The sequence below is a fragment of the Argiope bruennichi genome, chromosome 3 (assembly GCF_947563725.1).
Source record: "Argiope bruennichi chromosome 3, qqArgBrue1.1, whole genome shotgun sequence".
In the NCBI taxonomy this organism is placed as follows: domain Eukaryota; kingdom Metazoa; phylum Arthropoda; class Arachnida; order Araneae; family Araneidae; genus Argiope; species Argiope bruennichi.
In genome coordinates this window covers 114,636,039-114,664,017 of record NC_079153.1, presented here as the reverse complement: position 1 = coordinate 114,664,017, position 27,979 = coordinate 114,636,039, and the positions used below count along the sequence as shown (strand labels likewise).

General features: G+C 30.8%; 1 protein-coding gene across 2 annotated transcripts in view; it reads left to right on the top strand.

Annotated features, from left to right (window-relative positions):
• The first annotated feature begins 491 nt into the window (after positions 1 to 491).
• The window catches only part of LOC129962611 (growth arrest-specific protein 2-like), a 132,726-nt gene continuing 105,238 nt past the window's right edge, over positions 492 to 27,979 (top strand). The window contains exon 1 of one of the 2 annotated variants that reach the window (XM_056076434.1): positions 492 to 652. The gene's annotated coding sequence lies outside the window, so the exon portion shown is untranslated. The remainder of the gene's footprint in view (positions 653 to 27,979) is intronic. The other variant, XM_056076435.1, reaches the window with a different exon arrangement.

Below are 27,979 nucleotides of genomic sequence, written 5' to 3'. Positions count from 1 at the left end.
ATTTGTTTTGAGCAAAGGTATTTTCACATGACGAATACGAGAATTATGAATGCAAATTTTAGTATAGAGAAATCACTTAGTCAAATTCTAGTAAAATAAATTTGATAGCAATTTGTTTAAAATGCTTGTAAAAAGACAAAAAAAAAGCCACGGTAATGCACGGTCAAACTCTCCAGTGCATACGTTATCATCTTTTCTTATGTACGATTTATATATAAAAATAATTAATGAACGTTTTCATTTATTCAATGCTTTTTGAAATCACTAATTGCCACAATGTTACTGCCAAAATAAAAATAATTAACATTAGATCCCAAAAGAATAATTTATTTTGCTTCCTAATACCCAAATTCTTTTACAAAAACCTCATCTTTTGTTCTTTTCCTGCAGTATTTCTGTCTAAAAACCCATCACCCTTAGGGCATAATACCGACAGTCACCGAGAGATGGCGCCACATGCGATTCCAGTCACGCTTTCCGTACTCCGCTGGAAGAGATGCGATGCTCACGGAAAGAGGAAGGGATGGCTGTGTTGTCTGATGCGTGAACCCAGTTGAAGATCAGGAGTAGAATTTTGACTTCTTCCAGCATTTTATTTCCGCACAGCTGCGTTTCATCGAACACTAACGGAATACCTCTCATCAGCTGCAAGGTAAGACAACACATTTATTTTAAATACAGCTCATTTTTCGGTGTAAATATGGTCGGAGTTGTGCTATTGTTGGCGTTTATATGAAAAGTGGCCCCCCACGGCTGCTGAGGGGCAGCAGAACCGGGGAACTGAATTCGAAAAACGCAGCCGCATGGAACGGTATGGTTCCCGGCGTATGGAAGCATTCTGTGTACGTCTTAACGTTCATATGAATTACAAAAATTATAAATCTTGTGATAAATTTCTCATTTCATTGCGAAGATAATCAAATTAGTTTTAATTATGGATATAAATATAACAGGTAAATTGCTCCATTTACAAATATTTACAATATATTTATTATATGAAATATTTACAATATATAATAATAAATGTATAAAATATTTAAAATGTATTTTAAATACTTTTAGCATATCCTATTGGCTGATAAAGAAATACTATAAATTTTTAAAAAATTGAATCGTGATTGTGGAAACAAAGTGATTCATATTTGATTTTCTTTTCTGTAGAATAACTGAAATAGATTATTACATATTTGTTGATTTTGTATATACTTCCTTTTCACTGAAAAATGTTACATAAAATTTGAAATTTTTTTATATTAAAAGTGAATTTATTATGAATATGAGCACTTTGTTATGATTTATATCAGTGTGTTGGTTTTGATATTGAAATTTCGCCATTATTATTTTAGAACTAAGATAAAAATTATAATATTTCAAGAATATTTTTTGTGTAAAATTGAAGTGAAACTCAATGAAGACAGGAAAATATCAAATTACTTAATAGCCTTGTTTTAGTTGTTTTAATATGGGGTAGAAAATAAGAAATGTAGGGTTTTTTTTTTTTCCTTCTTATCCGTGGATGTTAGAGGGAAATTGAATCGCAAGAGATCCTTTCTAGAAACATTTTGCAACTAAAATTATTATGAATACTTAACTACAAATGAAATAAAAGATATCAGAATGTCATAGAAACTCCTTAGAGAACATTAAAATTCTTATTTTTTTTTATTTATTTGCAATTTTGCCTTTAATGAACTTAATTAGTTTTCCTAAACGCTATTATGATTGTTATCCGTATTTTTTTATACTTACGTGCAAAATTTCATACTTCGTTTTTTTTTTGTTTCTTTTTTTGCAGTAGTGGTAAAAATAAGAAATGCAAAAAATATAAATATTTATTTATTTATTTATTCTGTGTACTAAATGTCTAAGTCGCAACTCATTGTTCAGCGAAAGCAGAAACTCCTGGTTTTCAATAATTCTCATTTCATCCAATTCCTGATATAAACGCTCACCTATAAAACCTCGATGTTTTGAAAGTGTTTTTGAAGTTTTAATTCTAGATCTGTAAACATTTAGAATAGATTTGGTTATATTTTATATTGTATGATTCAAATCGTAGAAAGTCAATGATTGTAAATTATTTCTCTAGATCTTGGCTATTCTTTGAATTCTTTTCATTGATTACAAATGAAGTCCGCATAGTATTGTCGTAATCTAAAACAAATGGCAATTTTTTAAACCATCGGGCAATAAATTGGCGATATTTGTTCATGAAAGTTTTTGAACTACATATTATTTTGTGGAGCTTTTTTGAATCGAATTGATTTTTAGGATTTATTTATATTTATATTTTCGAGTATCTAATATACATTTATGTTCACTGCATATATGTATCGATGATGTCTCTTTTTTATTTTGTATAGCTGAATTCCGGTGACTTATTTCTTTTAATATTATTTGGAAATGTAACAGATATTTAGTTTTTCTTCTAAAAAAAATTATTGAAAGCTAAGTTTAGGTGCCAACAGATGTCATAATGTTAACTATGACATTAATAGTTTTGTAAGCCATACATTAGCTAAGGAACTATGAATAATCCTTAACAATAAGAGGAGAAAATTCTCTACAATGTGAATATTTATTATTTTTTTTTTCAGTATGATTAAATGTCAAGGATCGAATTCATTAATTAACGAACACGAGTAGGGACTTCTGATTTTATATTTATTTTCATTTCATCGCCAGCCAGCTGAAATAAACGTTCTATTATAAAATCTCAATATTTTGAAACTGTTTAAAATTTTTTTTTTATTTTAGATTTGTTAACGTTTAGGTTAGTCTTGTCTATATTTTATACCGTATGATTCAAATCGTTTTGATTCACAACTCCCCCCCCCCTTTTTCTTTCGATTAACATTTGTTTCATGAATTTACGATAATACTTTATTGAAACGATTATTCTCTTGAAATATTATTAATACTTCTGCATGGCAGCATTTCAAAAGAGTACTTTCTTTGCTGCTTGAAATGGCGATTTTTCGTTTGGATAACCAGTGAAAGCGGTCTCTTCCAAATTTTCACCACTTACTGTCCAATAAATGTATTTTTGCATTATCAACTTTATGCCACTGGCGAACAATAGTTACGAAAGAGCCTATCACAATACGATCTTTGGTGATTTATAGCAGGGAAGCGTTAAATATACAAGTACCAGAAAATCAGATATGTATTTTGGACGCCTTTTTTTCCAATCGTTTGAAATCATAATTCAACGTATAATTCATAAAATCAGATACCAAATTTTATTTGACCAACTAGTTGCATCTTTTAGCTATCGTGTTTGCATGCCAGTGAAAGTACAGATAGACAGACGGTCAAACTTTTAGTAGATTTGGTTCCATGTCTGATACATATCTAAACTTTTAGATGCTAAATTTGTGAATCAAATTCTATCCATCTAGCTTGCTCTGTTTAATAGTAGTTAATAAATAATCTAAAGTTTAATAATAATTTTATGGTACAAAACTAGTAAATAGTCCAAAAATAATTTTTATTCATTTAGTCGGACAGACAGATTTCCTTGAGGTGAATTTCGTTCAAAATTTGATAGAAATCCATATACCGAATTTCATCTGTCTAGCCCACAACGTTTTTGAGTTACCGTATTCATAACCAAACATACATAGTTCCCAAAAAATTGTTTTTAGCACGCAAAAATGTCTTTAAAACGTGGCGATTCTATAAAATATCGAATTCGAATTTTTCAGCGATTACAGTAAATTATCTTTCTTCGTTTACCAGGAAATAAAAATCCAGACGGACAATGACGGAAATTTATCCAAAAATGTGTCTTTGAATTATAAAGAGTTTTAAAATGTTCTACAGTTACATGATAATATTCTGAAGATTTACAAAGAATTGGGAAGTTCCTTCTAATCGAATCGAATTGAATGAATGAAAGGTTCCTTCAATAACAGAATTTAATTCAAATAAAGCGCAACCCAACAAACAGTGTGACGGTTCCTTTGAAGCTTGAATAAAATTAACTAACAGGAAATATAAATTTTAAAAAAGATTGTTTTAATTCGTTTTTTTTTTTTTTTTTTCATTAATCAATTAATGTTGCCTTAACTGAATGCAGATTTTGTCGTAAAATGTTTAATTTTTAATTCATCAACCGTTTGTATTAATATACTTCACATGCCGATTAATGCTATACAGGGTTGAATGTTTTTTTTTTTTGTCACAGAATGATTAATTTCTAATACAATAAATATTGATTACTTAATCACAATTTCCTCAGCATAAATACTGCATAAAGGAAATTTACAGACAGCTTAACTTTCAATTTTGCGAATAGAATAAACCTATTAAGCAAAATTATAATTTACACAAAAGGTACTTTCAGCTAATATTCGAAATGCAGCAAATGTTCGATATGAAACAAGCCAAAAATTAATCATTCATACAATACTCTTTACAAGGTCAGAAACGCAATTTGATATAAGCAGTAATTCAATCTCTACTACCTGGCAATTTATGAAATATCTCTTAAATGCTTAGAGATCACTTGTGCATAAAATAATTAAAAACATACTACGGGTGGTTATCAGTCTTTTGAACTTATAAACTGAATTTGAATAAGATTCTGTTTATATGTTAGGAATAAGATTCTTATCCAAGGTATTTTGCGTTGTCTTTGTTTTCCTGAAAGCACAGGTAACAAGTAAACTCAACTTATTCTGAGATTTTGGACACTTTTCATCAAAATACTGATATTCTCAAATTATATTTTCCGATTTTCTGTTGGATTTATTAGAAGACTATAAATGTTCTCGGCATTTACCTTCTAACAGCTTATCCAACTATTTCCGTGGTTTGGAAATCAGTTTCTTTTGTTCCAATACCCCGATTTTCATGAACTGATGGGTTTTTTTTTATTACAGTTTTGAATATGCTATTAACGTGTAACATAAACAACAGTCTGCATCGTTTTAAAAATAGTTAAACCTTTTTTACAAACGATGCACCTAAATAATTAAAAGTAAGTCTGCAGACCGATATTTGAATCCATCTGCTATAACTGATACATCTGGATTTTGGCTTAATTTTATTTTGTTTGTTTGTTTGTTTCTTATTGCACTTGCCACGGACAAGCCTGCTGTTCAAACACAGCCGATTTAAGCCTAAGGGGGACGCCTCTTGTTTTTATCGTAGCGCCAACTAGGGCCAAGAGTACGACTTTGCTACTCACGCATCACTCATTCGCTTGCACAACCCCTTTTTACAGGAGGGCACATTCACACATCTCACAGATAGAACAGGAAGAACAACCATGCCCAAACCGGGACTCGAACCCGGGACGCCCAGATCACGGGGAAGATGCGCTACCCCTATGCTAGAACGCCGGCTAATTTTATTTTGATTAGTCTATGCGATGGTAAAATGTTATTCCTTAATCGTGAATGTATTAAAAATGGTTAAAATAATTTTATTCCTGTTAAAACTACATTTGTTGCAATATTGAAATAATAATAATGATGATAAAAGCAATGATTAAAATAATTAATGATGATGTAATAGCACTCAGTTCTGAAGAACAATGAATAGATGACAGAATAACAGCTGAAAAGAATAGTAATACAGTGATTTTGAAAGAACGTAATAATAATGATAAACTTAGTCACAGCAAATAAAGAAGGAATTATATCGAAAATCGGATTATTTAATTTTATTTTTGAAGTGCGAACATTGATCTAGGCATATAATCTAGACATATTTGTATTAGATAACAAATAGATGAGCCAAATTTTAGAACAAGATTTTACTAATCTGCTTATTTATTGGTTCATTTTTTTTTCTTCCAAATGCAAGATGATTGATTTCCACGCTGCTGATCAAGATTCTCATTAAAAATCAATTCAGAGCTAATTTGAAAAAGAAATGATACATCCTTACTAAATCCTATGTAGGCTACTTCTGATGAAATTATAACTTGCAACCTATGATTTCTGAAAATGTAAATAACCGTAAGTATCATTAGTAACTCATGAATGAAAAGGATTAAAAATTAACGATTGTTTGTTTTTTAAAAGATTGGCAACTGTTAATTAATTTTCTACAAATATTTTTGGATTCTGAACTTTTGTAATTTTCTATGCTCTATTTACGCACTAATGATTTGCAGAGTAAAAAGATTCTTTGTCTCAAAAAAAAAAAAAAAAGTGTATAGTTTTCATTTGTTAAATATTTTTATTGCCTAAATGCTTTCCTCGACCGTTGTTTAAATCTTGAGTGATCTGATTTTAATATTTATTAGATAAAATTCAGTTTTCTTATAGGTGTTTTATAATATAGATATATATTATATAAAAATTATGAGGCATTTCTAATCTTAATTCTCGAACTGCTCATCTCTCGATTTCCCTGAATTAGTACTCAGGTAATTTTTTGTTGCATCCCTTTATTTTCGCGAACAAATATAAAATTTAATAACTAATATAATATAGTTATGTATATAAATATGCAATTAATATATTAACTATATTGTTGTTACAAATTTGAATTATATCATAGTGTTATCGAGTAGTATCTAATAATTTTGCTTCATTTGAATTTATTTGTTAACGTTGCGTCTAAATAACGGTATTAAAAAAAAAATCGGCAATCAGAGACTTAAACTTTTTTTTGTGTTTGTGAAATTTTAATTGAAAGGGGCAACATATTTTTCAAAAAACGAATATGTGAAACAATTAGACGAAGGAAACAATTCTAGGATTATTTCAGAATTTACTAATTTCCAAAAAAAAAAAAAAAAACTTATTTGCTGATTTAACCTAAATGATACTAATACTAACAAAACTAATTGCTTATTTAAAATCTGATAGTGGAATAGAAAGTATCATAACGGAAAATAATTCTAGATATAAAGATCCCTTCCCCCTTACATTCAACATGCTTTTTCAAGTTCTCTCACTTTTCTTTTCAAGTTTAAACTCAATAAAAATTCATTAGAATTTTTGATGGTGTCGGGGCTGGGGAGGGAGGTCATGACCTCCACTCCTAAACCTTAGACAGTATTTTGTAGACTAGAAAAAATGCTGCCTTAGGGTTAATCGCATTTAAGTAGTTGATAGGGCTATATATGATTATTGAGTGAAATAAATGAATATAATAAAATCAAAAACTGACTGATACCGATTTGGCAAAAGAATTAAATAAATTGCTTTATTTTTATAATCTATTTCTTACATATCCAATATTCTTGAGCAGGTGCCTCCCCCCCCCCCCTGTAAAAAATTAGTCTGTATCCGTCCCTTTTGTAAATTGCACGATATATAATGTAAAAAAATTTTTTAACTCGTTGAACCTTGAGCTAAAAAAAAAATTGCACTTAGTTTTTGAATAGCAGATGCTCGATAAGAAAAGATTTCAAAATTTAAAAAGGATTTTAAATTAAAATTAATTGACATTTTGGCAATGTTTCTCACTAAGTTTGGGCATATTAGTATATAAAAATTATATTTACTCTACTTTAAAATTTATCTTCTCAATGATGCCGATTTTATTTCTGATAAAACTGTAATTTTTCAATTGTAATATGAAACTAAATTCTGAAAACAATTTTTTAATAATGCGTTTTCTTTAAGCAGTCATATACAACAGAATAGTCAGATTGTGAATGATCAATATTTACCATTCATTAGATCTTATAAAGACAAAACAAATATAAATATTAGATATTTTTATTTATCACTAATTAATTCTTTAATATATTTCAAAGCACGGATGTCAGCTATTTTTTCTGTAAATTAAGTGACGTGAAAATAATCTCCCACTGAACACACTGATTGTTGCAATCAAACCAAAATGAAGACAAATGAATCAAGCCTAAGATAATATCATAATACAGTACTTTCGTGTAGAAGTTGCAATTTCTTTTAATTTTTTCCCAGCAAGTTTTGACTTCAGTAAAAAACTAATAGTATAAAGTCATGATATGTTAAGCGTCGAGTAAATTAATTTTGGGAGGGAAAAAAAGATTGACATCATAGCAGTTCGTGAAAAAAATATGTTAAATGTCAGATTATATGAGCAATCAGCAATCACATAAATTAATTCTATTAATTGAAACTGTCTTTCTTAAATATGATATCGAAATTCATTGATTAAAACGATTTTTAATGATTGCCAAAAGTTAACAGAAACTAGATTTGCAGATTCAGTTCCAAATATAGCATTGTATTAGCAGACTTTTTTATTGGCATAGGATATGTATTTTGAAAGGAAATAAAATTAATAAAACGACATACTGGAATTGTAATATAAAACATCATCAGATTGTTACCATGAAAACAGCTCATTTAAGTAAATCATAGTTTGCGATGACAGTTCAAATTACAGATTCATTAACTGAACGTCAAAATAATTTTATTCTTGAATTCAAGGAACTGGAATAAAATTTTATATACTCTTTTTAATATAATTTATCCTTGTGAATCTTCTAATTTCAACAACTACAAAAGCAAATAACCTAAAGAAATCACAATGGAATTTTTGCCAATATTTTTATTAATATGATATGTGAAGTCATAAAGAAGTTAAATAGAGATAAATTGTTTTTTTTATTACAGTTTACTTTTGGTTTAATTTCACTTTACCTCATTTCTAGATATTATTTGTATTTGTTCCTTTAAAGTGTTTATTTTTAACGATATCTCAATAAGATTCCGCGCCAATTAGCATATAATTAATTATCCTAACAAAGGAAAAAATAGAACTAAACAAGAGCAATTTTGATTGTAATTACATTACAAATGCACAATTTATTAAGCGTTTATTTCCGGATAGTAAAAAAAAAAAATTAGAAATTGAGTTTAAAACTGTCTTAAAGTCATATTAAGAAATGTTTAAGTTTAAGAACTTTCCTTACAGCCCTATAAATCGATTCCATAAACTAAATAAACTCTTACAAATAAAAAGCAACTGGTCAGATTTAACAAACCCAAGCAGCCTTCGAACTGACCGGACTAGCTTACATCTACATTCATTGATTCTATTCCTTCTAATCTTACTGAAAAAAAAGAGGGGGAGAGAAAAGTCCTTCTTTTGAAGCAATTTATCAAATTCTATTTTAAATCCACAGAAAAATCAACAGTAGTACTCTAAAATAAATAAATAAAATTAACTTAATCCACTGCATAAAACAATGCGATCCGCTAACCTGAATTCGAAAAAGTGACAAATTAAAGCTCATTTGCCTAGCTATCTTATCTGTCTGAAATTTTAAATAAAGCAAAAGTAACTTTTGCATTGTTTAGTTGCGAACGAAAAATGATAACATCGAATGCGGGGGTGTTGTTGACCCTGAAAAGCCGTTATTTTCTCAGGACGTTCGATTTGAAATGCCTGAAACGCATCCCAACTCCACGGTCGAAAAATAATTGTGGAACTTTTAGGTGAATTTTCCCGTCGTGACGTTGAGTCTTTCTTTTTCTCTCACCCCTCCCCTTCTTCCTTCCTTCCGTAATCTGTGATGTCACACGATTCGCGGGACACGTAGCGCAAAGAACAGTCTCGTGTTTGTAAACACGGACACGTAATGTCAAGGTTAGCATGGAACAAAATTAGCAAACCCTGCATTTGAGAAATGAAATTAATTAATGCATATTTATGGAAGTAATGTTTCGTTTAGAAAAACAAATTATTTTTTATCATTTTAGATGCTCGAGACCAGCATCGCTGTGAAATATTATAACAGTAAAATTTCACATAAAGAAAATTTCTTTTAAAAAAAATTTAATATTAAATGCAAAAATAATTAACAGTCCGGACTTGAAAATTTCATTAAAATTTTTTTATTGAATTTTATCTATATTTATTATTAGTTTTTAATGCTTTTTGTTTATTTACTTCTTGGAAATTTTGGGATAGTAAAATTCTCTTGCACCTATAAAAAAGAATAGCAGAGAAAAAAAAATTAAAAAGTTATTTTCTAGATTGATTTTGTTAATAAGTGCCTTCTATATTTTGAAAATAAACTTGACAAATACATGAATTTAACCTAATCATGTTTTTAAAAAATTTTGATTGCATACATAACATAGTTTTAAATAATAATGAAAAATTCAGTCTAAGTATTTTTATAAACCATATTTTTTATATTTTTCTTACAATTTACCAAAAGATTACTGAAAAGGTGTTTTATTTTATTTTGTACAAACATAATAATTTCTCTTTTATTTCGTAATATTTGGTTTTATTCATTTATAAAATCAATTTTCAGAAATGCAGTTTCATCGAATTATAGTTAGTCAAAAATTTGATGGCAATTTAGATTGCGCATTCTGTGGTTAGTTTATGCGTTTTTACACTTAAGAAATAAATAAAAGTAACTCCTGTTGGAACAAATAATGTTCAGTTATTTCCAAAGAATTTTGATAAAATTTTTAAAATGTTATTTTCTTTTCGCATGACTAGCTTAGAAATTGAAACTTTCTGCCTTATAGGTTCTCCGCAAAATTCTTGAACACATAATCTCGCGTTCCGTAAGATTTTTTTTTTTTTATCTTAGATTATATTGCTGCCCAAAAATGGATTGTTTTATGGGATGCTGATATGTCATGTCGATATTTTACATTCGAAACTGTTTTGGATGATAGACAAAAACTGCATTTCAAATTCAGTTTTCCCATTTATGTCTCGTAAATTCATATTTTAATTAACTTGTTAATATATCTTATTCTTTATAGTTAATAATGTAATATTTGATTTTTCTATTATCTCTGCTGAAAGTATACTATTAAACTTCAGTGTGAATATACTAATAGTTCTTACAATTTTGCACCATTTTCTTAATAACTAGATATCGAATCGGCATTTTTTTTTTTTGAAGCGTAATTTTGTTTCCACGTATATAGGACCTAATATGAAATTATAGAAGGTCAATATCATTATTTAGCTTGGTAATGTAATTAAAAAATTGTAAAGATGCATCAAAAAAAAATTTTTTTAAGATGATTCGGACCTTTAGTTTGAAAGATCTAATCATGATAATATTTTAGGCTTCATTCATCTTTATATTATTTTAAAGATGAATCACCTTAATATTATTTTAAAAATCTACCCTTAATTAAAGCGAAAGCAATGTGTATACAAAATCTTATTTAATATCATCGTAATTCAGTAACTGAAAACAATGAAAAGTGTAATTTAAATCCTAATTAATTTCTATCTTAAATTAGCCCATAATAATTTATTCTAGGATTTTTTCTTATTTCATAATCCAAATCCCACTTTTTAATTTCATTATTTCTAACACACGTTCTAAACAATCGTTTATTCTCAATTTCCCACACACCAAGCAAAAGGAATATAAATCCCTAACGTCTACGATATAACTTCAAAGATTCTTAAAATTCCCTTTCCTAAATCGACAGGTGTTAAAGAAATCCATATCAGAATCTCTTAGTAAAATCACTAAAGGGAAAAACTTCTGTCACTTTGCTGTTGTGTAGCGATGTAAACAGACGCGTCTTGCTTCTTCCCGTGTACAAACTATGTCCTCACGTGGTAAAATAAATTGAAATTTCTTTCAAAAGCATTTTCTTTTGGCCTCAAAATTATGTTACATATACATATAAAAATTTTAAAAATTTGCTAAAATTGGAGAAAAAAGTATAGAAATATTATTAGTGTTGCCAAAAAATATCTTTTTAAATTTTAAAATGGCGTAAAAATAATTTTTATGTAATAATATGTTTTGAAAGTATTAACGTTTCGATTAATTTTTATTAAAAAAAATGTAATTTAAATTTTGAGAAAACTACCTTTTCCTAAGATGTCAATTTTGTAGTTTTGGATCTCTCTGTCTGACTTGTAGAATGTTTCCTATCCATCAGACTATAAAATCGTGTTAAAAACTTTCTCTGTTTTTCAATTTCACATAGGAATATTTTCTTCCTTCTTAAAATAACACTCGAAAAGAGCTGCATCAGTAACTTCCTGTGCTTCCGTGTATCCATCAGCATGTGGTTCCGTTTCTTTAGCTGTTGTGCCTCGCTGAAGAGAATTTAATTTCTTCTTAAATTTATTTTGGAAATGTAGTTAATCAGATCTTTTAAACACTTTCCTATGTTAAAGAAGTTTACTTATTAAATATTTATTTCTATTAATAATTATTTTCAGCACATTATTTTCTTTATTTGCATAATTGTTTTTCTTGAAAAATTAAATACATTTCTTTATTTGATGCTATAGTAGAATTACTATTTTATAGTTCATTTGAGCATAAATTAGGTCCCACATTTATGTTTAGGTTACATTATTAATTTTTAAACGTTACTGGAAACAAAACATTTAAGCAAAACCTAAAGCACTTTAAGTTTATTTCATGTTAAATAGGTATTATGTTTTTAGAGTAAACTAATAGAGATTAAAATCAATATGTGTGTATGTTTTGTAATGCTGTAAGTTTCATTATATTTTTTGGCTTGCGTATTTTACAATCCAATTATTTTTATTACACTAAATATTTGAAAAAGAAGATATTTGTACAAAATTAAAATATGGCATAAAGAGAAGATGTATAAACAAATATTTATTGATATAATATTAAAGTATATATGAGAAAATAACTACCTAATTTTTCATGTGTGATAAGACACTCCCTCGGTAATTGCTTGTTGCCCGAGTACCCACTTTGGATTGCCTGGTTTTCTTCAGATTTCCTATCTCCCTCAGGACCGCGGTGACCTCGTGGTAAGGTCTCGGCTTCGGAAGCGGAGGGTTTCAGGTTCGAGATCCGATTCCATCGAAGAACCGTCGTGTAGGCGGGTTTGGGGCACATTAAATCCGTCGGGGCTGGTGTTGTGTGGAAGTTTGGAGAGGGGTGCCAGCTCAAGTGTCGTCCTCGTCAGTTCAAAATTGCGAGGTCAGTCCCAAAACAGTCTTAGTATTGCTTTAAAACGGTATATTAACATAACTAAACCAAACTATCACCCTTAACAGGTCATACGTTGGATTTTGAACCACATCATATTTTTTCAAGACATCATGGACCTTTAGTTTAATAAACGGTTCAATTTTTACACTAAACGTGAAACAACCTTTTCCATGATCTTTCAGAGAAAATGCTCTGGGATAATGGCACTTGCACCCAATTGCATTTGCTCTCACTTATTAATTAAAATGTAATTTGCGCTGTTTACGGGAGCTTAATTACCTTTGGCAGGGAAACTTGACAAACATCTAGAGGGACTATAGAGAATGCACATTTCTCGTTTGGATAAGTTCCACTTAAGGATTGGATAAGATTAAGGGTTGATAGTTCTTTTTCATGGAATAATCATCATTTCTCCACCGATAAAACTGATAATTATCCTTTAAGTACGTAAGAAACGTCTTAGAAATTCTTGAACTCGTATAGCACTAGTTAAAGATTGAGCGCAAGTGGTTCATGTGCAGTATACTATGGAAATACGGCATGATTTTACAAAATTTATGCGTAATATAACTTCATATGTCCATTCTCAGATAGTATCTGAGAGTGGCCGTGGTCTATGTCCACTCTAAGTCACCAAAGGCTTTTTTTTTTTTTTTAATCATTCCATTTATATATATGCTCTTAACAGTCATAGCAGAGAACCATCCTGATCCTAAACTGACAAGCTTCGAAGACACATTAAATTCGAAATAATACAGTACAAGTTGCGTTTACATGTAATCACTCATTTTCGCTTCTTAAAAGTATTTTAAAAACAATATTCTAAAATGGCAAAAAGAAAATTATCAAAAGAAGTTTAACATGAAATTGATAGCAGTGATAATGAATTCGTTTCTGATTCTTCGTATATTGAATCTGATATATTGTCATAGACAAGCCCGTTGACGATTTTAAGCTGAATTTTAGCGTCTCTTGTTTCAGTAGCGCCATCTAGGGTCAAGAGTACATTTTAGCTACTCCTGCATCACAGTCCATTTCATGGGGCAGATTTCATTCATACATTTCATTCACCCATCCATAGATCGTAATTTAGATCTGAATCAGAGAACGATCACCTCTGATCCAGTACCAGCATTTTCTCGACTTGGTGGACTTTGTGGTTACGACAGATTTATACTTGCACCAGCCACCTTGTACACGGAGAGATTTCGATCGCCGGGGTTCGAACTCGCAACCAAGGGATGCGAATCCAACGCTCTAACACCAGGCTATCGCGACCCTTTGATTTCATATAGAAAATGTTAATGGTTGTTTTTAAAATATAATAGTGCATCTGTTAGTAATTTAGTCGTGGAGAATCAACGAGGGAATAGTAGAAATTTATAAATCCAATCTGCATAGCACCTATGTATAGTTTTAAGATCACAAAGAGTTAAATCCTTCTTTAATCAGCTCAAATGCAAATTCTGAACTTGAACTAAATCATTGTTATCAAAAAGTAATTTCGGTTTGAGTCATTTATTGAATCATGGTAGAGGTGTGTCTGGTCAGGCTACTGGGCGTTTCCATCATTGTTTGTTTCACAAATTCAAGTGAAGGCGTAAACGCAGTGTTGACTGCTGGATGAATGGTCTATTATGTGAACATTTAGGAGAACAATAGCTGGAAAACGAAACATTGACATTTCTCCTGACCTTTGCCAATGGTCTACTTGATTTTTTTTTCTTTTTCAGTTTGTGGCTAGCAGTCATTTTGTGTTTTGGTATGGAAGGTTTTGAAGGCGTATCTCGTGCTTTTAGTTTCGTGTTTAGTGAAACAGATTTAGCGCGCCACAAAATCATTAGAGAAATTTTTATCGATAGGTTTGATATAAAATGGTATTTGCATGATTAATGTTTATTTCAACTTCTGCATTTCAATTTCTGTTTTTTAATCATGCATAATAGATCCCATTAAATAGTTGCAATGCACGATTTTATTCACCTAAATAAAAATAAGTTGCTATTCAAGTATTTGAATTTCGCAAGACATTTTCGAGAGAATTATTTAAGAAAATCTGTTTGGTATATTCTGAAACGATAATTATGATAGTTACTACAATAATGTGAGAAAAACATATCGTTCGTTAGTTACTATTATGATATATAATATGATATATCTTAATTTAAATCCTAATTAATTTCCTCATTTTTATCTTAATTTAACTCGTATTCATTCTAAAATGCTCTCTTTTTTCCTGATCCAGCTCCACTTTTTTTATTTAACCCTTTAAAGGGCCATTTTTTTCTAGTCATATTATGTTAAAATATTTTTAGGCTTGAAATTAGAATAAGAAAAGGGATTCGTTTAGCTTATTATATAAATTTAATTTGATTAATTAATTAATTTGGTTCATTAATAATTAAGTGACAAACCAAGACACATCATTCTGTGTGAGATAAAGAACTGAAGCATCTAAGTTTCTGTCTTTCTAAAAAAATTTGTTTAAACTTATGCCAACCTACATAATTTCATACAAAGATTGATAAATTTGGTGAGAAGCATACTTCCCACGACCTTATAAAGGGTTAACTATTTCTACATTCGCTTTATAAAACAGCTCATTTCAGCATTTTCTCAAGCTCCGAGTGAAAAGATAAAAATACTTAATATTTACATTCTTTTAAAGGTACTTAAATTTCCCTTTTCTAAGACTACACTTGTCAAAGAAATCTCTATCAAAATCTCATGCTAAATCTGTTTTACTATGAAAAATTTCGGTCTCTTGCTGTTCTGCCCTTGTGTCCCGATGTAGACCGACGCATTTTTTACCATTTATTCTTGTACATAAATTATGCCTCCAGGAAATCGAAATCGAAATTTTAAATTTCAAAAGTTTCTTCATTTCGGCCAAGCAACTGCTAAAACATGTTTACATATATAATATAATGTAATTTCAATTTATCCGCTTTCTAAATACAGTTATTTTCTAACCATTTTAACTCAAGCTTCACTTCATCTTCTATATTGCGTGCTTTCTTATTTTCTCGCATTTCTTCTAATACGTGTTAAACTCAAAATACCGCTTCATCAAATTCTCCTCTAAAACTATATAAATTCAAAATTATTTTTGCACTGTCCATTTCATTTCTTGCCTTTTGTCTTCAAAGATCTAAAAAAATTACTATATTTTCTTTGAACATGAAAGAAAGAATAAAAATGTGTTTTCTAATTAACAATGTCATTTCTCCTTTTACTATAAAAACAATTAATATATAGAAGAGGTTTTTATCTCGGAATTTTAAAGACATGTAAATATAATCATAAAAATGATATTTCAAATTAAATATAATTGTATATTTAGCTAATAGGAATTTTCGTTATTAGCAAAAACATTATGAAGTCTTAAAATGTAGAAAAAGGAAAAAAAAAGAATAGTTTAATATTACAAAGGGAGAATGAATATAATATCCTAAGTACATTTTTTTTAATGTTTTGTACCTAATAAATACATTACACCTTAATACTTTTAAATATACAGGAACGCGAGATTGGCGATATGTGAATCTTAATGGCTTAGTTACACATTTCATGCGAAACAATTCCGCTGGTGTAGTGCGGAAATTAGGAGAGGGGGAGGGGTGCCAGCTCAGATGTTGTCCTCATAATCTGACCGCGGTTCAAAATTACGAGGTCCGTCCTAAAATATCCCTCGTGTTGTTTTAAAACGGGACTTGAATATAACTGAAATCAACCGAATCATGTAAAACAAATTAAGAATATCGCCTATGTTACATCAAATTGTTGTATGTCAGAAACACACACAAAAAAACATAAGTGGCGCTGGTTAGAGTCGCTAGCGGCATAGATCATTTTGTGAAAAACAAATAACAATCAATCACTTATCGTGTTCTACAATTTAAGAACAGATTTAGATAACTTACACAAGTGTTTTGAGTCAATAGAATGTTTCAGTTGATCTGATATGCGATATTTTGATATAACAACAATGATGTGACTATTTATTCAAATTTGAAGTTCATTGGAAAATATATTTAGGATAAAAAATAGCCGTAACAGTATCATTTGAATGATAAATGATTGTAGTGGTTGCGTAATGTGTGAAGGTTGCTCCTCTGCCTCTTTTTATCCTCTTTTTCTAAGAACAAAATTTGCCAATTCAAATTTGAATAAAGGAATTTTCTCTTGTTCAGAGCTGGGTTCCAAGCTAGAGTAATTGAACACCAAATGGCTTATTTCTTTAATAGGAAGTTTTGACTTCAGAACATGTTAACTAACCATAGATTAACTTTGCATGAAAAAATAAAAACAAAATCCGAAGTGGTTTTCCAAAATATCATAGAACGATATTATTTTAATTTTTATTCTCTATTTTTATATTATTTTAAAACATACGTTTTTAATTAATACAACGATCACATGCACACAAAACCAGCAGCAGTGATCTCCTCGAAATTTCCTCGCATACTCCCTCATAAAGGTGGACAAGGCCCATAATTTTTCTTCTCGAATAAGAATTGTGGACCTTGAGTAAGGTCTTGAAAGCCACGAGTGCTCAGATTTTTATTTTCAAAGTTCCGAAGTTTTGAGCTTCGTATTATAATAAAGAAGCCCGAATTTTCATTTTGGGCACTTTTTTTTTATTAAATGAAACTGAAATTTGATATAAAGTTACAAATTTAATTATAAGATTCCATAATAAATTCACTATAATCTAAGTCGTTGTGCTTATTGAATTATCGCCATTTTTTTTTAAATACGTGTCATTATTCAGACCGACATATAAACAATTCTTTGATTTATTTCGCTCAAAATTAATAATAATATAAATCTACTTTTAAGATGTCAAATTGCTATTTCATCCGTCTAGCGTTTCCGTTTTGTAATTATTATGGTCACTTGTATGTGGACAGATGTAAATGTGTTTCATTTAACATTCGACAACATTTGGTGTAAGGACCACATACCAAACTTTCTTCGTCTAGCTCAATGTGTTTTTGAGCTAGCTTGTTCGCAGATTGTTCGCTAGCTTGTTCGCAGTAGTTTTTTTCAAACTTAGGAACTGAAATTACTGGGAGGTCAGGTATTTTAAAAAAGCAGATTTAATGTATATTCCATTCCCTGAAAGCGAATCTAACATTATTTTGTATCTTGTTTCTGAAACGATAATTGCCACCATTTATTTTAATGCATGAAAGTTTACTTAAATATAAGTATTAAATTTAGTTAATTACATTTTTTTAATTAAATGAGGGGAAAAAGCAACACTCCCTTAAATCTGAAATACTTTAATTAATAATGCCGCAAATAATATACAATAAAAAAATTCAGTTTATTTTTAAAGTAAAAAAGACAAGCAGAACTAAAAGAAACGCTCACTAAGTCGCTTCCAAGATAAAGATTAAATACATAATCAAAAGAACTAAGGCACGTGTAGCTTCTTGAATTTTCCTATGAATTTTTAGATTTTGTTGTCAATAAAAGTTTATGCTCTTTAATTTTATTCATTTGACGCTTTTTGTTCAAGCTATTAAATTTTGCACCACGTGTATTTAATCACTTACAAAACGAGGAAATAAGCTTTGAAATGTTATTATTTATTTCTTTTTTTTAATATGGCAATATTAATAAAGTAAGGATAATCAAATAAAAGTATAATGAACATTTATTTTGTTCCACCCTGAAAACTTCCTTTGTTTAACTTTCTGGAGTGAGCGTTGTTTAAACAATCGCTTTGCAAATCCCAGCTGTAATTTACCATCATACGAATAGTCTATTTGTCCTGATATCGATCGTCCATTATCTTTTATGACTTGTTGAAATTGTTCAATTTAGTCTTTACTGTTATTGCCAAAATTTCCAAGTAAATTGTCTAAATGGTATGCACTTAATGAGTATTTATGTTACAATCAGCTTTCTGAAGCTGTTAAGAAACTTGGAATACTCTTTAAGCAAGGACTATCAATAGATTCAATGGTATGCCTTTCACTTATGACTAGTCTAATTTGAGGATCAATGCAAAATTCCAACTTTTCTAAGTATGCCTAGAACTTTGAGATAAACAAGAGTTTTTGATGAATTTCCACGCTTCAGAAGTCTATAGGCTGGAAGATTATAATCTGCCAGCCTATAGAATTCTTAAATTCCGTTTAAAAATTTTGATTCTCATCGGAGGTACAACCCAAGTGATTTAGACCAAATATTGTTGAGAGAGATTGAATTTAATTTGAAAATTTGGGGAAATTTGTGAGAGGGCTATGGGAGAAAAAAAAAAGGAGAAAACATAGTTATTATTGTAGAATTAACGAGTGAAGGCAGCCGAAAATTCAGAATCGGGTGGTTCAAGGATCTTTATTCATTCATTCATCTAGACGTAATCCGTAATATTTTTTAGAAACGATAAATAATTTTGTCATTACATCTTCTGCCTGCTGTATTTTTTGTTGTTGTTGTTTATAATGGCACTTGCCATGGACAAGCTCGCTGACGATGTCGGCGATTTTAAGCCAAGGGAGAGTCTCTTGTTTTAGTAGCGCAAACTAAGGCAAAGAGTGCGTCTTAGCTATTCAAGCAACACATTCGCTTGCACAACCCCTTTATACAGGGGGGCACATTCACACATAGAACAGATGAAGAACAACCATGCCTGAACCGGGACTCGAACCCAGGATGCCCAGGTTACGGGGAAGATGCGCTACCCCTATGCCAGGACGCCGGCGCTGTATTTTTTAATTCGCCGAATTTACAAAATCTTGTTGTAAGGCTTTAGATTTCGTTCTAAAGTCTCTGATCAGGACCCGAGGATCCTGGATTCAATTAATTGGAACACAATATATGTATACTTATCTGAATACATCTAAAATCAGTCGAAAATAAAACAATTTTTCTCGCATTTGGTGAGGGGTTTGGAGAGGGATTTGTCATCTCCGTCATTTAACCATATTTCAAGATTTCGAAATCATACCATCGCGTTTCCTCATAAACGGATGTTTAACTGGCTCATCTAAGATTTTGAAACACTTAATTGTTTTTGTACAATGTTTTCAGACAACTTAAAAACTTTTCCCTAAACGAAAAGAGCCTTAGCTTTCAGGTTTGTGACAAATCTTTTTAAAATTCCACAATGAACATTCTTAGTTTGTGGAGGGAAGAGACTGCTTATAACTTCCTTATGAGGCAGATGAAAATAATAGAAGAGTTTCAGGCACAGTTATTTAATTATTTACAAAGTTCCACATTTCACAAGACAAAACAAACACGAACAAGAAAATACACGACACTCACTTAGAATACAGTCTAATAATGGCCTTCAAGAAGGATCATGGGAAATATACCTTGATGTTAATAAGGTGACGCCATCTGTTATATCAAAAGAAAACATAGTAGAGATGTGTATCCGCTATAAGTTTCATTTTACCATGAACCAAGATTATTTCAGACTAAACTTATTTCAATATTTTACCGATAGGGTGATATAGAATGTATATTCTAAAAATTCTACTATGTTCTTTTAGTCGTGAATTTTAATTCTCTGTATATATTCTAATTGATAAGATTTGGAAGACTGAGGAAATGGTAATTTTATTTTTGATTTCCCAATCTCCCTGCCTTTCTTCCTTCTTTCGGAAAATATACAGGAATTTCGAATGCAGCTTTCTCAGAGAGACGAAACTTTGGAACAGTTGGTCCAGGTGAAAAGTTTTATGTCTACTCCTTTTTCGCTTCCGATACGTAGCGAAACAGCTGCTTTAGAGGAAACAGGTGGTGAGGGGAGGTGACAAGGGTGGGCACGCGACCACCTTTCCACAGTGGTACAATATGAAAGTCTACCTCCCATGGAGGTCAAAGTAAGATTCATTCAAGACAGAACGGTTATCAGGGTAGCCGCCATTTTTCTCAAAGGTCCAACTTACGATGAGCAACTGTGCGAGTCATTTTTGAATAAGTTGAAAAATGGAAGAACTTTTATTTTTAAATAACTCTACAATTAACAATTAAATTTTACTCTCATTAAATTATTAATGATTTTTCCTTACCATAATTTCATGTTTATAATATGTGATAAATCTACTGTATATGTTCGATTTTAATATAAAAGGAGTTAGAATGAAAAAAAAAATGTAGTTCATTTTGAAAAATACTCGATTTAATTTGCGAAGAAGCATTTATTTCGATCTTAAAAATCAAAGAATAATTAAAGATCTAAGTAATGATAATAATCTTAAAACTTACTTTAATATTCAATATATATGTTAATTAATAACTAAAAAGTAGCCAATTTTAAAAATGAATCCATTTAAATTTAGTCAATTATTTATATACAACTATTATACAAAATAAAATGTGGTTATAAGAATTTTAAATATAGTCTTCGATAGTGATTTCAGTAAATACCTGCTTATTATAAAAGAAATGGACTTAGAGATTATAATAAAATAGCAATTAACAATAAAGAAAGTTATCAGTGAGAAAGGTAACTATTAATCTAATAGCAACATCAACTGATAAGAAAAATAAAACAGGGTGTGCTTGATTTAAAAAAAAACATTAACCTTAAATTAAAGATTAACATAATTACGAAATGAGGCTAACTATATCATTATATTTTATAGTATTAAGTTCTTTCCTAATAGACAATTATTGAAGTTATTGACCCGAAAAAGAAATTTTTAAATTGTGAAATGTTTTGATTTTGGTCAACCTTTTGAATATGCCATTTTAAATATTTCTTTAATTTTAATTTGTAAATTGTAGAGGCAGGCAGCATTTTAAAGCAATTTTTCTGATAGAATTTGCATTTTTATGTCTAGTAGTAGTCTGAATTTCAACATTTAATTCATGGATTTTTCTTGCTTTGATATTGAAGCTTTAGCCAATGTGCAGCATTTATATAAATATCCCTCTGTTTTTCTCAAATAATAATACAATTTCTTGTTCAGCAGCCCCCCCCCCGTACCCTTTCCCTTAATTCTCCTAATCTTCCTTCCATTTATTAATGGGATCCATACATTAATATAAGGCTCAGGTGGTTTCTCCCTGCATTACATAAATTTGTATGAACTATAAAATAAAAAGAAAATACATTGTCCGTCTGTCACCAGAACCCCCCCCCCCTTTTGAGTTATCTTTATCACAGACAGACGGACATTTTCTAAAAAAATTATTTTTTGAACTCAGGAAAGTCTAAAATGTGAAGATTCATTAAAATTTCGAATTCAAATTTTTTGACGATTACTATACTCTCTCTGTACTACATTCAAGCTACTATTCTCTATACTACGTTTAAGCTACTACACTCTATATTAAGTTTAAGCTACTACTCTCCATACTACGTTTGAGCTACTACTCTCTATACTGCGTTTGAGCTACTACTCTCTATACTGCGTTTGGGCTACTACTCTCTATACTGCGTTTGGGCTACTACTCTCTATACTGCGTTTGGGCTACTACTCTCTATACTGCGTTTGGGCTACTACTCTCTATACTGCGTTTGGGCTACTACTCTCTATACTGCGTTTGGGCTACTACTCTCGATACTACGTTTGGGCTACTACTCTCGATACTACGTTTGGGCTACTACTCTCGATACTACGTTTGGGCTACTACTCTCGATACTACGTTTGGGCTACTACTCTCGATACTACGTTTGGGCTACTACTCTCGATACTACGTTTGGGCTACTACTCTCGATACTACGTTTGGGCTACTACTCTCGATACTACGTTTGGGCTACTACTCTCGATACTACGTTTGGGCTACTACTCTCGATACTACGTTTAAACTACTACTCTCGATACTACGTTTAAACTACTACTCTCTAAACTACAAGAAAGTAAAAACATAGTGTTTTAACCTATACTCAATTAATTGATAAAAAAATTTTGTAAAAAAAAAGAACTAGCAAAATTTAAGTACAGAAATCTACTTTTAATTAAGATACGATTGCATTTGCTAGGGCATTTTCTATCACTAAAATTATCCAAAATCATTTTCTTTTTATTGATTTCATTCTTTCGGATTATCTACAGTTGAAACGCCATTTAATTTCGTAGATAATTGGAACTTCACTTTGTATTTCGGTATAATTTGCTTTAAATCTTTAAGTATATATTTCTTTAAGAAAATTTTCTACTTAATGTTAATGGAGAAAGAAGAATTTATGTATTAATATGTTTCTTTATGCTATCAGGCTTCAACAAGAACAGAAAAAGCAATCTTTGTGTTCACAGCCATCAACTTGTAAAGCAGGAGTCAAATCAAATATTGCATATGGGATAAAGCCATCGCCAAATGACTTTTTAATCTTTCACGCAAAAAGCAAAATGATGGATATTGCGATTTGCCTGATTTTCTGCAGGAGGCAGAAAAACGCCAGCTCAACTGGCGACAAGCATTTGGGGGGCACTCTCTCCCCTACTCACAATAACGATCGTCGCACTTGACACGTGATGAACATTTCCATAACGCAGTGACTCATCTCAAATAATGAGCTGCATTTAAAAAAAATACTAAATCGTTGCCACATCACGTGTGTGTTTACTTTATCATCATTTTTGAAGAGAACCGCGCCCTAAATCGCCCCTCGCAAAGAAGCGCCCTCCTCTTTCGGAAAGTAAAGTTTAAGCAGATATTTTTTTTTTCTTCCGTTTCGTTCATCTCGTTTTTGTTATGAAATTTTGATTTATTTTATGAAATTCTAGAAGTATAAATAACCACTTGGTATAAAACTTTTGTTTTCCGCAACTCGATTCGTAGTCCAGGTGCGCAGTACATATCTGTATGGGATGTGGAGCTACTATTGAGAGCTAACAATCCTTTCAATGATGAAGACTGTTCGAGGTGTGGTCAAATACCAACTGTTAGAGAAGAAAAGATAGAAAAAAAAAAAAAGAAGAAAAAAAAAGAGGGGCAAAAAAGCGCGATGAAATTCCCATCGAAATCTATCAACAGTCTCATCAGAATGAATTATTATATGCTCATTTATTTTTCTATGACATTGAATTTTAAGATTCGACCGAACTATCTACAAGATGATTGAGAGCTTCCTTTGGAATTGTATTTATTCCCGATGTACTATGTATTAAAAAGAAATCAATTTTTAATCCATGTAATCCGTTACAATCCATAATCCAATTAATTTATCCATACTTTAAAGTTTCAACGAATTTGAATTTTAAACTGTAAGAAAATCACAAGAATCCTTTTCGCTTAAACTGAAAACAAGTTTATCTACTGTTTTTTTCACCACAAATTCATCTATTTTTAAAGGATATCTCTTTCATCAGAGTCACCTCATGAAACATTATATTAAGTGATGAATGCAATTTTACATGAAATCTAATTACACGCATTATCTAAAGCATAATATGTATAATTATGGACAATTTGTTTATTTTTAAATGCAGTCTTATTTTTCTCGAAATAATTTTTATAACTCACAAGGTCAAAAGAATGCTAATATGATAAAAAATGAAATAAGGAAATGCTTCATGTTTTCTCATTATTCATATTTTTTCACATCTTAGTAGGGGCGTAGCTAGGGCAAGTGGCGCCTGGGCCAAAATATGTCTCCTCCACAGACGTCAGTTGTGGCTTTGGTGGAGAAAATGACTGGCGCTGGAAGCCTCTATGCCACCCTTGCATCCCGCCTATATCTCTATACTAGAAAAGATTATAAATATATGTTAGTGAAATAACTCAAATCTTCAAATTTACATTGATGTACATTCACAATTTTTTTAGGAACATTTTTCAAGATAAAACTCCCTTCCTTCAAAGAAACATAGAACTTTAGCAAGCGAAAAGTATACCGTTTCAATTTAAACTATAGCTTTTTGAATACGAAGAAGGAGGAGGGGGGGGGGGGAGAGGACGTGACGTCATTATGCAGAATAAGACACATGCAACTCCATGTCGAATGGTATGCGTTTGTTACGTCAAATGTCGCACTGTCTCCTTCTGTGCTGATTACACTTTCTTTTGACAATTTCAACTTTAACACGATGTCCAGAAGCAACAACCTTCTTTGACTGATATGAAATAAGTGCTTTTATTAGATTTTGATTCGATTTGTAGTGGTTTTCATGTGCGTGCTCAGTGATGCAGCAAGGATAAGTTGCGCCCAGGACTAAAAAGTTTATTTTCACCCCTCCCCTTTTTTTTCCTTTGCCCCCCCCCGTCAGATTTAGCCTTTAAAAAGGTTCAGTTCATTTTTATTAACGTCCTGTTTTGAATCAATACTAGGGCTATTTTTGGGACGGACCTCGTAATTTTGAAACGCGATCAGATAACTAGGACGAACCAGAGCTACCACTCCCTCTCCTAACTTCCACACCACAAAAATCGAAGGACGTTTGGCCTCGATGGATTTAACGTGTACCAGACCCACTTACACGACGGTTCTTCGGTGGAATCGGTTCACAAACCTGTATCCCAAGCCTTTAAAAGGAGGTGAAACGCAAGCATTTTCTTTTAGGAGCAACCCAAAACTGATGTTCTAAGTATCTACTATATCGGTTTCTTGTCTCGGAGAAATCCCTCAGAATATCTTTTCTCTCTCCTCCCTCTCATGTTTGAACTCTATCATTAAGCTTTTGAACATTATTGTTGAGTGAATTCTGAATAATGTCGGATTTCTGACTAGACTAACATTTTGAACCACTGAATTGTGAAGAGCTGCAAACAAGTCGATTTGTTGCAATAGTTGTTTTGTACAGCCTGCCATCCCACCACCAATGAAAGAAGCAGTATCGACACGACAGCTTTAAATTAGTTGTCAAATAAACAAATTTATAAAAAAAATACAAATTCTATGAATTATAAAATATTAATAGATCCTATAAAATAATTTTCATAATGTTATATTTGTTTGAAATTTATCGTTTCCTTTTAATTCCAATCTAATAATTGAGTGCTTTTATTTATTAGCAAAAAAAAAACATTAATTAAGAATTACGGTTAACGTTTCAAGAATTTGATTACTTTAATAGCTCCATCCTGACATGAGTATTAAAAAATGAATGCACATTTTCACAAAATTACTAAAATTAAAATTAAACTAAAATGAATCACTAACTTATTGATAAACCCTTTAGTTGTCGTTTTTTGTCCCAAGAAAGTTTCTGTTTTTCGCCGTATTATTATTATTAGAACAAACAAAAATAAAAACTCAAACATTTACGAAGAGTTTTAAACGTTTAAAAGTTTGAAAATGCAGACGAACGCCTGAAGCGCGTTACGGCCGCCCTGCAGAAATTTCACTTGAACGCGCTAGACACATTACAGACGACGAAGAGGTTAAGTTTGATAAAATGTATTGCTTTTTGAAATTTGCCGAAATGTGAAATTATTTTGACCAATTAAAAGATGAGCTTCATAATGTGCACTGCTTAGGACCGCAAAATGCATAGATCTGTCAGTTTTTCTGAAACAAAGAAAGCTATTAAACAAAAACAGATGAAAGTAGTTTGAAAGTGGATTCCAAAACAGTATTTTTCATCTTTATAACCCTGAGTAATGCGCGGGTTTGAAGTTCTCTTTCTTCACTTCCTGAATCTTCCCCACATTCCCTAACCCCACAAAATCGATGGGCTCTAAAAATCCCTAACAAAATCACGCAACGAGTTAACGCTCTTTCAGCTAAATAAATAATTTATCAGATGGAAAATTACTCCCACAATTCAATACAACTGCAACGCCTCGTACTCTCTCGAGTTTACCCCAGCGATTTCTAGTCATCGCGGACCCAAACACATTTAAGCAATAAATCCTCCCATTTTTTACAGTAGGGGCAGTAATGAGTTTGGGGAGAAGGTTCTGGAATTTTCTGTCCTGTCTCTAAAACTCCTCCCCCTCTAATTCTAGAATTTTTACTGTGAAGAATATGAAATATTGATTAAAGCTTAAAAAAGTTCTTTTAATGAAGAATTTGTCTCTTTGTAGATGATTATAGATCAGGACTTTGTTCCCTTCCTCTTGCATTCTTTTCTCAAGTGGATGCGGAGGGTAGAGATTTCGTGACTTCTAGCACGTCAAAATTCTGCTCATAAACTGAAGAATAAATACAAAGTACTATTTAATGATGAATAAAAAGAAATGTGACGAATAAGAAGAATCACTTGAAGCAGAGTTCAATGAAATCAATGAAAGTTCTAACAACTAAGGTTTTATTCCAATAGATTCCAATTTGTGATTCTATCATCACCAAAATTCTGCCACTTCTTAAAATGAAAAATAAATACAAAGCACGAATTAATGATTAATAATAAAAAGAAATTTTATTTGAACTCGATTATTTTACTGGAATAACTTGAAAAGAGAGAGAATCAATGAATGTTCCAGCAACTAAGGTTTTATTGCAATCGATTCCAATTCGTGATTCTAAAATTGCCAACATTCTTCCACCACTCAAAACTGAAAAACAAATACAAAGCACTAATTAACGACAAATAAAAAGAAATTTTTATTTGAACTCGATTATTTTACTGGAATAACTTGAAAAGAGAGAGAGGGTCAATGAAAGTTCCTGCAACTAAGGTTTTGTACTGATCACTTCAGAATTCGTGATTCTAGAATCGCAAAAATTCGGCCACCACTCAAAACTGAAAAATAAATACAAAGCACTAATTAATGACAAATAAAGAGAAATTTGATTTGAATGATTTCTTGATTATTTTACTGGAAGAACTTGAAGCAGAGAGTGTCAACGAATGCTCCAGCAACTAAGGTTTCGTTACAATCGCCTCCAAATTTTGATTCCAGGATCAACAAAATTCTACCACCACTCAAGCTGAAAAATAAAAACATCGCTTTAATTAATGAAAAATAAAGAGAACATTCATTTGAATGATTTCTCGCTTATTTTACTGGAATAACTTGAAATAGAGAGGGTCAGTGAAAGTTTCAGCAATTAAGTTCGTTTTGTTCCAGTGACCCAGAACTCGTGATTCCAGGATTTGAAAAATGAATACAAAGCATTAATTAATGACAAATAAACACAATTTTCATTTAAATAATTTCTTTATAATTTTGGCTGGAGTATTCTGAAACATAGAGAATCTATGAAAGCTCTAGAAGCAAAAGTTTTGTTCTAGCTAT